Here is a 15,000-nt window from a genome sequence, read left to right on the forward strand (position 1 = left end):
AGAGAGAGGTGGGGTTACTAGAGGGAGAGAGAGAGAGAGGTGGGGTTACTAGAGGGAGAGAGAGAGAGAGGTGGGGTTACTAGAGGGAGAGAGAGAGAGAGAGAGGTGGGGTTACTAGAGGGAGAGAGAGAGAGAGAGGTGGGGTTAATAGAGAGAGAGAGAGAGAGAGGTGGGGTTACTAGAGGGAGAGAGCGAGAGGTGGGGTTACTAGAGGGAGAGAGAGAGAGGTGGGGTTACTAGAGGGAGGAGAGGAGAGAGGTGGGGTTACTAGAGGGAGGGAGAGAGAGGTGGGGTTACTAGAGGGAGAGGAGACAGGTGGGGGTTACTAGAGGGAGGGAGGAGGGAGAGAGTGGGGTTACTAGAGGCAAAAGAGAAAGAGAGAGGTGGGGGTTAGATGGAGGGAGGGAGAGAGGTAGGGTTACTAGAGGGAGAGGGAGAGGTGGGGTTACTAGAGGGAGAGAGAGAGAGAGAGGTGGGGTTACTGAGGGAGAGAGAGAGAGAGAGAGGGGGTTACTAGGGAGGGAGGAGAGAGAGGTGGGGAGAGGGAGAGAGAGAGAGAGAGGTGGGGTTACTAGAGGGAGAGAGAGAGTGGGGTTACTAGAGGGAGAGAGAGAGGTGGGGAGAGGGAGAGAGAGAGAGAGAGAGGTGGGGTTACTAGAGGGAGGGAGAGAGAGAGGTGGGGTTACTAGAGGAGGGAGAGAGAGAGGTGGGGTTACTAGAGGGAGGGAGAGGTGGGGTTACTAGAGAGAGGAGAGAGAGAGAGAGGTGGGGTTACTAGAGGGAGGGAGAGAGAGAGAGGTGGGTTACTAGAGGGAGGGAGGGAGAGGTGGGGTTACTAGAGGAGAGAGAGAGAGAGTGGGGTTACTAGAGGGAGAGAGAGAGAGAGAGAGTGGGGTTACTAGAGGTAAAGAGAGAGAGAGGGGAAGTTACTAGGAGGTAAAGAGAGAGAGAGATGGGGTTACTAGAGGAGAGAGAGAGAGAGAGTGGGGTTACTAGAGGGAGAGAGAGAGAGAGGGGGTTACTAGAGGGAGAGAGAGAGAGAGGTGGGGTTACTAGAGGGAGAGAGAGAGGTGGGGTTACTAGAGGGAGAGAGAGAGAGAGGTGGGGTTAATAGAGAGAGAGAGAGAGGTGGGGTTACTAGAGGGAGAGAGTGAGAGTGGGGGTTACTAGAGGGAGAGAGAGAGAGGTGGGGTTACTAGAGGGAGGGAGAGAGAGAGAGGTGGGGTTACTAGAGGGAGGGAGAGAGAGACTAGAGGGAGAGAGAGATGGGGTTACTAGAGGGAGGGAGGAGAGAGGTGGGGAGAGAGGTAAAGAGAGAGAGGTGGGGTTACTAGGAGGGAGTTACTAGAGGGAGGGAGAGAGAGAGGTGGGGTTACTAGAGGGAGGGAGAGAGAGAGGTGGGGTTACTAGAGGAGAGGGAGAGGTGGGGTTACTAGAGGGAGGGAGGAGAGAGGTGGGGTTACTAGAGGTAAAGAGAGAGAGAGGTGGGGTTACTAGAGGTAAAGAGAGAGAGAGGTGGGGTTACTAGAGGTAAAGAGAGAGAGAGAGATGGGGGTTACAAGAGGTAAAGAGAGAGAGAGAGGTGGGGTTTCTAGAGGTAAAGAGAGAGAGAACTAGAGGTAAAGAGAGAGAGAGAGGTGGGGTTACTAGAGGGAGAGAGAGAGAGGTGGGGTTACTAGAGGAGAGAGAGGGTGGGGTTACTAGAGGGAGAGAGAGAGAGAGGTGGGGTTACTAGAGGGAGAGAGAGAGAGAGAGGTGGGGTTACTAGAGGTAAAGAGAGAGAGAGGTGGGGTTACTAGAGGGAGAGAGAGAGAGAGGTGGGGTTACTAGAGGGAGAGAGAGAGAGGTGGGGTTACTAGAGGGAGGGAGAGAGAGAGAGGTGGGGTTACTAGAGGGAGGGAGAGAGAGAGAGGTGGGGTTACTAGAGGGAGGGAGAGAGAGAGGTGGGGTTACTAGAGGGAGAGGGAGAGAGGTGGGGTTACTAGGGAGGAGAGGAGAGAGAGGTGGGGGTTACTAGAGGAGAGAGAGGAGGGGGTTACTAGAGGTAAAGAGAGAGAGAGAGGTGGGGTTACTAGAGGGAGGGAGAGAGAGGTGGGGTTACTAGAGAGGGAGAGGGGGGTTAGAGAGAGAGAGAGAGAGAGGTGGGGTTACTAGAGGGAGAGAGAGAGAGAGAGGTGGGGTTACTAGAGGGAGAGAGAGAGAGGGGAGAGAGCTTAGAGTGGGGTTACTAGAGGGAGAGAGAGAGAGGTGGGGAGAGGGAGGGAGAGAGAGAGGTGGGGTTATAGAGGGAGAGAGAGAGGTGGGGTTACTAGAGAGGGAGGGAGAGAGGTGGGGTTACTAGAGGAAAGAGAGAGAGAGGTGGGGTTACTAGAGGGAGGAGAGAGAGGGAGGAGAGAGAGGTGGGGTTACTAGAGGGAGGGAGAGAGAGAGGTGGGGTTACTAGAGGGAGAGGGAGAGAGGTGGGGTTACTAGAGGGAGGGAGGGAGATAGGTGGGGTTACTAGAGGTAAAGAGAGAGAGAGGTGGGGTTACTAGAGGTAAAGAGAGAGAGGTGGGGTTACTAGAGGGAGGGAGAGAGAGAGAGGTGGGGTTACAAGAGGTAAAGAGAGAGAGGTGGGGTTACTAGAGGGAGAGGGAGAGAGGTGGGGTTACTAGAGGGAGAGAGAGAGAGAGAGGTGGGGTTACTAGAGGTAAAGAGAGAGAGAGGTGGGGTTACTAGAGGTAAAGAGAGAGAGAGAGATGGGGTTACTAGAGGGAGAGAGAGAGAGAGAGGTGGGGTTACTAGAGGGAGAGAGAGAGAGGTGGGGTTACTAGAGGGAGAGAGAGAGAGAGATGGGGTTACTAGAGGGAGAGAGAGAGAGAGAGGTGGGGTTACTAGAGGGAGAGAGAGAGAGAGAGAGAGAGGGGGTTAATAGAGAGAGAGAGAGAGGTGGGGTTAGAGGGAGAGAGTGAGAGGTGGGGTTACTAGAGGGAGAGAGAGAGAGGTGGGGTTACTAGAGGGAGGGAGAGAGAGAGAGGTGGGGTTACTAGAGGGAGGGAGAGAGAGAGGTGGGGTTACTAGAGGGAGAGGAGAGAGGGTGGGGTTACTAGAGGGAGGGAGGGAGAGAGGTGGGGTTAGAGGTAAAGAGAGAGAGAGGTGGGGTTACTAGAGGGAGAGAGAGAGAGGTGGGGTTACTAGAGGGAGGGAGAGAGAGAGAGGTGGGGTTACTAGAGGGAGGGAGAGAGAGAGGTGGGGTTACTAGAGGGAGAGGGAGAGAGGTGGGGTTACTTAGAGGGAGGGGAGGGAGAGAGGGGGGTTAGAGAGGTAAAGAGGAGAGAGGGGGGTTACTAGAGGTAAAGAGAGAGAGAGAGGGGGGTTACTAGAGGTAAAGAGAGAGAGAGAGGAGGGTTTACAAGAGGTAAAGAGAGGAGAGAGGTGGGGTTTCTAGAGGTAAAGAGAGAGAGAGGTGGGGTACTAGAGGTAAAGAGAGAGAGAGAGGTGGGGTTACTAGAGGGAGAGAGAGAGAGAGAGGTGGGGTTACTAGAGGGAGAGAGAGAGAGGTGGGGTTACTAGAGGGAGAGAGAGGGAGAGAGGTGGGGTTACTAGAGGGAGAGAGAGAGAGAGAGGGGGGTTACTAGAGGGAGAGAGAGAGAGGTGGGGTTACTAGAGGGAGAGAGAGAGAGAGGGGTTAGAGAGGGAGAGAGAGAGAGAGTGGGGTTACTAGAGGGAGGGAGAGAGAGAGAGGGAGGGGTTACTAGAGGGAGGGAGAGAGGAGAGAGGTGGGGTTACTAGAGGGAGGGAGAGAGAGAGAGGTGGGGTTACTAGAGGGAGGAGAGAGAGGTGGGGTTACTAGAGGGAGAGAGAGAGAGAGGTGGGGTTACTAGAGGGAGGGAGAGAGAGAGAGGTGGGGTTACTAGAGGGAGGGAGAGAGGAGGTGGGGTTAAGAGGGAGAGAGGGAGAGAGGTGGGGTTACTAGAGGGAGAGAGAGAGAGAGGTGGGGAGAGGGAGGGAGAGAGAGGTGGGGTTTCTAGAGGGAGAGAGAGAGAGAGTGGGGTTACTAGAGGGAGGGAGAGAGAGAGAGGTGGGGTTACTAGAGGGAGAGAGAGAGAGAGAGGGGGGTTACTAGAGGGAGAGAGAGAGAGAGAGGTGGGGTTACTAGAGGGAGAGAGAGGGGAGGGGTTACTAGAGGGAGAGAGAGAGAGAGGTGGGGTTACTAGAGGGAAAGAGAGAGAGAGGTGGGGTTACTAGAGGTAAAGAGTGAGAGAGAGTGGGGTTACTAGAGGAGAGAGAGAGAGAGGTGGGGTTACTAGAGGGAGAGAGAGAGAGGTGGGGTTACTAGAGGGAGAGAGAGAGAGGTGGGGTTACTAGAGGGAGGAGAGAGAGAGAGGTGGGGTTACTAGAGGGAGAGAGAGAGAGAGAGGTGGGGTTACTAGAGGGAGGGAGAGAGAGGTGGGGTTACTAGAGGAGAGAGAGAGAGAGGTGGGGTTACTAGAGGGAGGGAGAGAGAGAGAGGTGGGGTTACTAGAGGGAGAGGGAGAGAGGTGGGGTTACTAGAGGGAGGGAGAGAGATAGGTGGGGTTAGGGAGGTAAAGAGAGAGAGAGGTGGGGTTACTAGAGGGAAGAGAGAGAGAGGTGGGGTTACTAGAGGGAGGGAGAGAGAGAGAGAGAGGTGGGGTTACTAGAGGGAGAGAGAGAGAGGTGGGGTTACTAGAGGGAGAGAGAGAGAGAGGAGGGGTTACTAGAGGGAGAGAGAGAGAGAGAGGTGGGGAGAGAGGGAGAGAGCGAGAGGTGGGGTTACTAGAGGGAGAGGAGAGAGGTGGGGTTACTAGAGGGAGGGAGAGAGAGAGAGGGGGGTTACTAGAGGGAGGGAGAGAGAGAGATGGGGTTACTAGAGGGAGGGAGAGAGGTGGGGAGAGAGGGAGGGAGGGGAGAGAGGTGGGGTTACTAAAGGTAGGGAGAGAGAGAGGTGGGGTTACTAGAGGGAGGGAGGGAGAGGTGGGGTTACTAGAGGAGAGGGAGAGGTGGGGTTACTAGAGGGAAAGAGAGAGAGAGAGGTGGGGTTACTAGAGGGAGAGAGAGAGAGAGTGGGGGAGGGAGAGAGAGGAGGGGGGTTACTAGAGGGAGAGAGAGAGAGAGGGGGTTACTAGAGGGAGGGAGAGAGAGAGAGGTGGGGTTACTAGAGGGAGGGAGAGAGAGAGAGGTGGGGTTACTAGAGGGAGGGAGAGAGAGAGAGGTGGGGTTACTAGAGGGAGAGGGAGAGAGGTGGGGTTACTAGAGGGAGGGAGAGAGAGAGGTGGGGTTACTAGAGGGAGAGAGAGAGAGAGAGAGTGGGGTTACTAGAGGGAGAGAGAGAGAGGTGGGGAGAGGGAGAGAGAGAGAGGTGGGGAGAGGGAGAGAGAGAGAGAGAGAGGTGGGGTTACTAGAGGGAGAGAGAGAGAGGTGGGGTTAGAGAGGGAGGGAGAGAGAGAGAGGGGGGTTACTAGAGGGAGGAGAGAGAGAGAGGTGGGGTTACTAGAGGGGAGGGAGAGAGGTGGGGACTAGAGGGAGAGAGAGAGAGAGGTGGGGTTACTAGAGGTAAAGAGAGAGAGAGGTGGGGTTACTAGAGGTAAAGAGTGAGAGAGAGGTGGGGTTACTAGAGGGAGAGAAAGAGAGAGAGAGGTGGGGTTACTAGAGGGAGAGAGAGAGAGGTGGGGTTACTAGAGGGAGGGAGAGAGAGAGGTGGGGTTACTAGAGGGAGAGAGAGAGAGAGAGAGGGGGGTTACTAGAGGGAGAGAGAGAGTGGGGTTAATAGAGAGAGAGAGAGAGAGGGGTTACTAGAGGGAGAGAGCGAGAGGTGGGGTTACTAGAGGGAGAGAGAGAGAGGTGGGGTTACTAGAGGGAGGGAGAGAGAGAGAGGTGGGGTTACTAGAGGGAGGGAGAGAGAGGGAGGGTTAGAGGGAGAGGGAGACAGGTGGGGTTACTAGAGGGAGGGAGGGAGGGAGAGGGGGGGTTACTAGAGGTAAAGAGAGAGAGAGGTGGGGTTACTAGAGGGAGGGAGGGAGAGAGGTGGGGTTATTGGGGTTACTAGAGGGAGAGAGAGAGAGAGAGGTGGGGTTACTAGAGGGAGAGAGAGAGAGAGAGGTGGGGTTACTAGAGGGAGAGGAGAGAGGTGGGGAGAGAGAGAGAGAGAGAGAGAGGTGGGGTTACTAGAGGGAGAGAGAGAGAGAGAGAGGTGGGGTTACTAGAGAGGAGAGAGAGAGAGAGAGGTGGGGTTACTGAGGGAGAGAGAGAGGTGGGGTTACTAGAGGGAGGGAGAGAGAGAGGTGGGGTTACTAGAGGGAGGGAGAGAGAGAGAGGGGGGTTACTAGAGGGAGAGAGAGAGAGAGGTGGGGTTACTAGAGGGAGGTAGAGAGAGAGAGGTGGGGTTACTAGAGGGAGAGAGAGAGAGGGTGGGGTTACTAGAGGGAGAGGGAGAGAGGTGGGGTTACTAGAGGGAGAGAGAGAGAGAGAGGGGGGTTACTAGAGGTAAAGAGAGAGAGAGAGGGGGTTACTAGAGGAAAAGAGAGAGAGAGAGATGGGGTTACTAGAGGGAGAGAGAGAGAGAGAGGTGGGGTTACTAGAGGGAGAGAGAGAGAGGTGGGGTTACTAGAGGGAGAGAGAGAGAGAGGTGGGGTTACTAGAGGGAGAGAGAGAGAGAGAGGTGGGGTTACTAGAGGGAGAGAGAGAGAGAGAGAGAGGTGGGGTTAATAGAGAGAGAGAGAGAGGTGGGGTTACTAGAGGGAGAGAGAGGTGGGGTTACTAGAGGGAGAGAGAGAGAGGTGGGGTTACTAGAGGGAGGGAGAGAGAGAGAGGTGGGGTTACTAGAGGGAGGGAGAGAGAGAGGTGGGGTTACTAGAGGGAGAGGGAGAGAGGTGGGGTTACTAGAGGGAGGGAGGGAGAGAGGTGGGGTTACTAGAGGTAAAGAGAGAGAGAGGTGGGGTTACTAGAGGGAGAGAGAGAGAGGTGGGGTTACTAGAGGGAGGGAGAGAGAGAGAGGTGGGGTTACTAGAGGGAGGGAGAGAGAGAGGTGGGGTTACTAGAGGGAGAGGGAGAGAGGTGGGGTTACTAGAGGGAGGGAGGGAGAGAGGTGGGGTTACTAGAGGTAAAGAGGGAGAGAGGTGGGGTTACTAGAGGTAAAGAGAGAGAGAGAGGTGGGGTTACTAGAGGTAAAGAGAGAGAGAGAGGTGGGTTTACAAGAGGTAAAGAGAGAGAGAGAGGTGGGGTTTCTAGAGGTAAAGAGAGAGAGAGGTGGGGTTACTAGAGGTAAAGAGAGAGAGAGAGGTGGGGTTACTAGAGGGAGAGAGAGAGAGAGAGGTGGGGTTACTAGAGGGAGAGAGAGAGAGGTGGGGTTACTAGAGGGAGAGAGAGAGAGAGGTGGGGTTACTAGAGGGAGAGAGAGAGAGAGAGGTGGGGTTACTAGAGGTAAAGAGAGAGAGAGGTGGGGTTACTAGAGGGAGAGAGAGAGAGGTGGGGTTACTAGAGGGAGAGAGAGAGAGAGGGAGGGAGGAGAGGTGGGGTTAGAGAGAGGGGGGTTAGAGGGAGGGAGAGAGAGAGGGGGGTTACTAGAGGGAGGGAGAGAGAGAGAGAGTGGGGTTACTAGAGGGAGGGAGAGAGAGGTGGGGTTACTAGAGGGAGAGAGAGAGAGGTGGGGTTACTAGAGGGAGGGAGAGAGAGAGAGGTGGGGTTACTAGAGGGAGGGAGAGAGAGAGAGGTGGGGTTACTAGAGGGAGGGAGAGAGAGAGGTGGGGTTACTAGAGGGAGAGAGAGAGAGGTGGGGTTACTAGAGGGAGAGAGAGAGAGAGAGGTGGGGTTAATAGAGGGAGAGAGAGGTGGGGTTAGAGGGAGGAGCGAGAGGTGGGGTTACTAGAGGGAGGAGAGAGAGGTGGGGTTACTAGAGGGAGGGAGAGAGAGAGGGTGGGGTTACTAGAGGGAGGGAGAGAGACTAGAGGGAGGGAGGGAGGTGGGGTTACTAGAGGGAGGGAGAGAGAGAGAGGTGGGGTTACTAGAGGGAGAGAGAGAGAGGGGGGTTACTAGAGGGAGGAGAGAGAGAGAGGTGGGGTTACTAGAGGGAGGGAGAGAGAGAGGTGGGGTTACTAGAGGGAGAGAGGAGAGAGGTGGGGTTACTAGAGGGAGAGAGAGAAGAGGTAAAGAGAGAGAGAGGGGGGGTTACTAGAGGGAGAGAGAGAGAGGTGGGGTTACTAGAGGGAGAGAGAGAGAGAGAGAGGTGGGGTTACTAGAGGGAGAGAGAGAGAGGTGGGGAGAGGGAGAGAGAGAGAGAGAGGTGGGGTTACTAGAGGGAGAGAGAGAGAGAGAGGTGGGGTTACTAGAGGGAGGGAGAGAGAGAGGTGGGGTTACTAGAGGGAGGGAGAGAGAGAGAGAGGGGTTACTAGAGGGAGGGAGAGAGAGAGAGAGGTGGGGTTACTAGAGGGAGAGGGAGAGAGGTGGGGTTACTGTGAGGGAGAGAGAGAGAGAGAGGTGGGGTTACTAGAGGTAAAGAGAGAGAGAGAGGTGGGGTTACTAGAGGGAGAAGAGAGAGAGAGAGAGGGGGGTTAATAGAGAGGGAGAGAAAGAGAGAGAGTGAGGTGGGGTTACTAGAGGGAGAGAGAGAGAGGGGGGTTACTAGAGGGAGAGAGAGAGAGAGAGGTGGGGTTACTAGAGGGAGAGAGAGAGAGGGAGGGGTTAGAGAGGGAGAGGGAGAGAGGGGGGTTACTGAGGGAGGGAGGGAGAGAGGTGGGGTTACTAGAGGGAGAGAGAGAGAGAGGTGGGGTTACTAGAGGGAGAGAGAGAGAGAGAGGTGGGGTTACTAGAGGGAGGGAGAGAGAGAGGTGGGGTTACTAGAGGGAGGGAGAGAGAGAGATGGGGTTACTAGAGGGAGAGGGAGAGAGGTGGGGTTACTAGAGGGAGGGAGGGAGAGAGGTGGGGTTACTAGAGGTAAAGAGAGAGAGAGGTGGGGTTACTAGAGGGAGGGAGGGAGAGAGGTGGGGTTACTAGAGGGAGAGGGAGAGAGGTGGGGTTACTAGAGGGAGAGAGAGAGAGAGAGAGAGGTGGGGTTACTAGAGGGAGAGAGAGAGAGAGGTGGGGTTACTAGAGGGAGAGAGAGTGGGGAGAGGGAGAGAGAGAGAGAGAGTGGGTTACTAGAGGGAGAGAGAGAGAGGTGGGGTTACTAGAGGGAGAGGAGAGAGAGGTGGGGTTACTAGAGGGAGGGAGAGAGAGGTGGGGTTACTAGAGGTAAAGAGAGAGAGAGGTGGGGTTACTAGAGGGAGAGAGAGAGAGAGGTGGGGTTACTAGAGGGAGGAGAGAGAGAGAGGTGGGGTTACTAGAGGGAGGAGAGAGAGAGAGGTGGGGTTACTAGAGGGAGGGAGAGAGAGAGAGGGGGGTTAGAGGGGAGGGAGAGAGGTGGGGTTACTAGAGGGAGAGAGAGAGAGGTGGGGTTAGAGGGAGGAGAGAGAGAGGGTGGGGACTAGAGGGAGAGAGAGAGAGAGGTGGGGTTACTAGAGGGAGAGAGAGAGAGAGAGAGGTGGGGTTACTAGAGGGAGGGAGAGAGAGAGAGAGGTGGGGTTACTAGAGGGAGGGAGAGAGAGAGGTGGGGTTACTAGAGGGAGAGGGAGAGAGAGAGAGAGAGGGGGTTACTAGAGGGAGGAGAGAGGGAGGGAGAGGGAGAGAGGGGTTACTAGAGAGGAGAGAGAGAGAGAGAGGGGGGTTAGAGAGGGAGAGAGAGAGAGGGTGGGGTTACTAGAGGGAGGGAGAGAGAGAGAGGGGGGGTTACTAGAGGGAGGGAGAGAGAGAGGTGGGGTTACTAGAGGGAGAGGAGAGAGGTGGAGGTAGAGGGAGAGAGAGAGAGAGGTGGGGTTAGAGAGGTAAAGAGAGAGAGAGGGGGGTTACTAGAGGTAAAGAGAGAGAGAGAGGTGGGGTTACTAGAGGGAGAGAAAGAGAGAGAGAGGTGGGGTTAGAGAGGGAGAGAGGTGGGGTTACTAGAGGGAGAGAGAGAGAGAGGGGGTTACTAGAGGGAGAGAGAGAGAGAGAGGTGGGGTTACTAGAGGGAGAGAGAGAGGTGGGGTTAGAGAGAGAGAGGGAGAGAGGGGGTTACTAGAGGGAGAGAGCGGAGGTGGGGTTAGAGAGGGAGAGAGAGAGGTGGGGTTACTAGAGGGAGGAGGGAGAGAGAGAGGTGGGGTTACTAGAGGGAGGGAGAGAGAGAGGGGGGTTACTAGAGGGAGAGGGAGACAGGTGGGGTTACTAGAGGGAGGGAGGAGAGAGAGAGGTGGGGTTACTAGAGGTAAAGAGAGAGAGAGGTGGGGTTACTAGAGGGAGGGAGGGAGAGAGGAGGGGTTACTAGAGGGAGAGGGAGAGAGGTGGGGTTACTAGAGGGAGAGAGAGAGAGAGAGGTGGGGTTACTAGAGGGAGAGAGAGAGAGAGAGGTGGGGTTACTAGAGGGAGAGAGAGAGAGGTGGGGAGAGGGAGAGAGAGAGAGAGAGAGGTGGGGTTACTAGAGGGAGAGAGAGAGAGGTGGGGTTACTAGAGGGAGGGAGAGAGAGAGAGGTGGGGTTACTAGAGGGAGGGAGAGAGAGAGAGGTGGGGTTACTAGAGGGAGGGAGAGAGAGAGAGGTGGGGTTACTAGAGAGGGAGAGAGAGAGAGGGAGGGGTTAGAGGGAGGGGAGAGAGAGGGGGGGTTACTAGGAGGGAGAGGGAGAGAGTGGGGTTACTAGAGGGAGAGAGAGAGAGAGAGGTGGGGTTACTAGAGGTAAAGAGAGAGAGAGGTGGGGTTACTAGAGGTAAAGAGAGAGAGAGAGATGGGGTTACTAGAGGGAGAGAGAGAGAGAGAGGTGGGGTTACTAGAGGGAGAGAGAGAGAGGTGGGGTTACTAGAGGGAGAGAGAGAGAGAGGTGGGGTTACTAGAGGGAGAGAGAGAGAGAGAGGTGGGGTTACTAGAGGGAGAGAGAGAGAGAGAGAGGTGGGGTTAATAGAGAGAGAGAGAGAGGTGGGGTTACTAGAGGGAGAGAGTGAGAGGTGGGGTTACTAGAGGGAGAGAGAGAGAGGTGGGGTTACTAGAGGGAGGGAGAGAGAGAGAGGTGGGGTTACTAGAGGGAGGGAGAGAGAGAGGTGGGGTTACTAGAGGGAGAGGGAGAGAGGTGGGGTTACTAGAGGGAGGGAGGGAGAGAGGTGGGGTTACTAGAGGTAAAGAGAGAGAGAGGTGGGGTTACTAGAGGGAGAGAGAGAGAGGTGGGGTTACTAGAGGGAGGGAGAGAGAGAGAGGTGGGGTTACTAGAGGGAGGGAGAGAGAGAGGTGGGGTTACTAGAGGGAGAGGGAGAGAGAGAGGTGGGGTTACTAGAGGGAGGGAGGGAGAGAGGTGGGGTTACTAGAGGTAAAGAGAGAGAGAGGTGGGGTTACTAGAGGTAAAGAGAGAGAGAGAGGTGGGGTTACTAGAGGTAAAGAGAGAGAGAGAGATGGGTTTACAAGAGGTAAAGAGAGAGAGAGAGGTGGGGTTTCTAGAGGTAAAGAGAGAGAGAGGTGGGGTTACTAGAGGTAAAGAGAGAGAGAGAGGTGGGGTTACTAGAGGGAGAGAGAGAGAGAGAGGTGGGGTTACTAGAGGGAGAGAGAGAGGGGGTTACTAGAGGAGAGAGAGAGAGAGGTGGGGTTACTAGAGGGAGAGAGAGAGAGAGAGGTGGGGTTACTAGAGGTAAAGAGAGAGAGAGAGTGGGGTTACTAGAGGGAGAGAGAGAGAGGTGGGGTTACTAGAGGGAGAGAGAGAGAGGTGGGGTTACTAGAGGGAGGGAGAGAGAGAGAGTGGGGTTACTAGAGGGAGGGAGAGAGAGAGAGGTGGGGTTACTAGAGGGAGGGAGAGAGAGAGAGGTGGGGTTACTAGAGGGAGGGAGAGAGAGAGGTGGGGTTACTAGAGGGAGAGGGAGAGAGGTGGGGTTACTAGAGGGAGAGAGAGAGAGAGGTGGGGTTACTAGAGGTAAAGAGAGAGAGAGGTGGGGTTACTAGAGGTAAAGAGAGAGAGAGAGGTGGGGTTACTAGAGGGAGAGAGAGAGAGAGAGAAAGAGAGAGAGAGAGAGAGGTGGGGTTACTAGAGGGAGAGAGAGAGAGGTGGGGTTACTAGAGGGAGAGAGAGAGAGAGGTGGGGTTACTAGAGGGAGAGAGAGAGAGAGAGGTGGGGTTAATAGAGAGAGAGAGAGAGGTGGGGTTACTAGAGGGAGAGAGCGAGAGGTGGGGTTACTAGAGGGAGAGAGAGAGAGGTGGGGTTACTAGAGGGAGGGAGAGAGAGAGGTGGGGTTACTAGAGGGAGAGGGAGAGAGGTGGGGTTACTAGAGGGAGGGAGGGAGAGAGGTGGGGTTACTAGAGGTAAAGAGAGAGAGAGGTGGGGGTTACTAGAGGGAGAGAGAGAGAGGTGGGGTTACTAGAGGGAGGGAGAGAGAGAGAGGTGGGGTTACTAGAGGGAGGGAGAGAGAGAGGTGGGGTTACTAGAGGGAGAGGGAGAGAGGTGGGGTTACTAGAGGGAGGGAGGGAGAGAGGTGGGGTTACTAGAGGTAAAGAGAGAGAGAGGTGGGGTTACTAGAGGTAAAGAGAGAGAGAGGTGGGGTTACTAGAGGTAAAGAGAGAGAGAGAGAGGTGGGGTTACAAGAGGTAAAGAGAGAGAGGTGGGGTTACTAGAGGGAGAGGGAGAGAGGTGGGGTTACTAGAGGGAGAGAGAGAGAGAGAGGTGGGGTTACTAGAGGTAAAGAGAGAGAGAGGTGGGGTTACTAGAGGTAAAGAGAGAGAGAGAGATGGGGTTACTAGAGGGAGAGAGAGAGAGAGAGGTGGGGTTACTAGAGGGAGAGAGAGAGAGGTGGGGTTACTAGAGGGAGAGAGAGAGAGAGTGGGGTTACTAGAGGGAGAGAGAGAGAGAGGGGGGGTTACTAGAGGGAGAGAGAGAGAGAGAGAGAGGTGGGGTTAATAGAGAGAGAGAGAGGTGGGGTTACTAGAGGGAGAGAGTGAGAGGTGGGGTTACTAGAGGGAGAGAGAGAGAGGTGGGGTTACTAGAGGGAGGGAGAGAGAGAGAGGTGGGGTTACTAGAGGGAGGGAGAGAGAGAGGTGGGGTTACTAGAGGGAGAGGGAGAGAGGTGGGGTTACTAGAGGGAGGGAGGGAGAGAGGTGGGGTTACTAGAGGTAAAGAGAGAGAGAGGTGGGGTTACTAGAGGGAGAGAGAGAGAGAGTGGGGTTACTAGAGGGAGGGAGAGAGAGAGAGGGGGGTTACTAGAGGGAGGGAGAGAGAGAGGTGGGGTTACTAGAGGGAGAGGGAGAGAGGTGGGGTTACTAGAGGGAGGGAGGGAGAGAGGTGGGGTTACTAGAGGTAAAGAGAGAGAGGTGGGGTTACTAGAGGTAAAGAGAGAGAGAGAGGTGGGGTTACTAGAGGTAAAGAGAGAGAGAGAGATGGGCTTGCAGAGGTAAAAGAGAGAGGAGAGGTGGGGTTTCTAGAGGTAAAGAGAGAGAGAGGTGGGGGTTACTAGAGGTAAAGAGAGAGAGAGAGGTGGGGTTACTAGAGGGAGAGAGAGAGAGAGAGGTGGGGTTACTAGAGGGAGAGAGAGAGAGAGTGGGGTTACTAGAGGGAGAGAGAGAGAGGTGGGGTTACTAGAGGGAGAGAGAGAGAGAGGTGGGGTTACTAGAGGTAAAGAGAGAGAGAGGTGGGGTTACTAGAGGGAGAGAGAGAGAGGTGGGGTTACTAGAGGGAGAGAGAGAGAGGTGGGGTTACTAGAGGGAGGGAGAGAGAGAGAGGTGGGGTTACTAGAGGGAGGGAGAGAGAGAGAGGTGGGGTTACTAGAGGGAGGGAGAGAGAGAGAGGGGGTTACTAGGAGGGAGAGAGAGAGAGAGGTGGGGTTACTAGAGGGAGAGGGAGAGAGGTGGGGGGTTACTAGAGGGAGAGAGAGAGGTGGGGGTTACTAGAGGTAAAGAGAGAGAGAGAGGTGGGGGTTACTAGAGGGAGAAAGAGAGAGAGAGAGGTGGGGTTACTAGAGGGAGAGAGAGAGAGAGGAGAGGTGGGGTTACTAGAGGGAGAGAGAGAGGTGGGGTTACTAGAGGGAGAGAGAGAGAGAGAGAGTGGGGTTACTAGAGGGAGAGAGAGAGAGAGAGGTGGGGTTAATAGAGAGAGAGAGAGAGAGGTGGGGGTTACTAGAGGGAGAGAGCGAGAGGTGGGGTTACTAGAGGGAGAGAGAGAGAGGTGGGGTTACTAGAGGGAGGGAGAGAGAGGAGGTGGGGTTACTAGAGGGAGAGGGAGAGAGGTGGGGTTACTAGAGGGAGGAGGGAGAGAGTGGGGTTACTAGAGGCAAAGAGAGAGAGAGGTGGGGTTACTAGAGGTAAAGAGAGAGAGAGGGGGGTTACTAGAGGGAGGGAGAGAGAGAGAGAGGTGGGGTTACTAGAGGGAGGGAGAGGAGAGGGGGGTTACTAGAGGGAGAGGAGAGAGGTGGGGTTACTGAGGGAGGGGAGGAGAGGTGGGGTTACTAGAGGTAAAGAGAGAGAGAGGTGGGGGTTACTAGAGGTAAAGAGAGAGAGAGGTGGGGTTACTAGAGGTAAAGAGAGAGAGAAGAGAGGGGGTTACAAGAGGTAAGAGAGAGAGGTGGGGTTACTAGAGGTAAAGAGAGAGAGAGGTTACTAGAGGTAAAGAGAGAGAGAGGGGTGGGGTTACTAGAGGGAGAGAGAGAGAGAGGTGGGGTTACTAGAGGGAGAGAGAGAGAGGTGGGTTACTGAGGGAGAGAGAGAGAGAGAGGTTAGAGGAGAGAGAGAGAGAGAGAGGGTTACTAGAGGGAGAGAGAGAGAGAGAGAGAGAGAGAGAGGTGGGGTTAATAGAGAGAGAGAGTGGGGGTTACTGAGAGAGAGAGAGAGGGAGGATTACTAGAGGGAGAGAGCTAGAGGTGGGGTTACTAGAGGGAGAGAGAGAGAGGGGGGTTACTAGAGGGAGAGGGAGAGAGAGGGGGTTACTAGAGGGGGAGAGAGAGAGAGGTGGGGTTACTAGAGGAGAGAGAGAGAGAGGT

This window comes from Oncorhynchus gorbuscha, linkage group LG10, assembly GCF_021184085.1.
Source record: "Oncorhynchus gorbuscha isolate QuinsamMale2020 ecotype Even-year linkage group LG10, OgorEven_v1.0, whole genome shotgun sequence".
Lineage (NCBI taxonomy): Eukaryota > Metazoa > Chordata > Actinopteri > Salmoniformes > Salmonidae > Oncorhynchus > Oncorhynchus gorbuscha.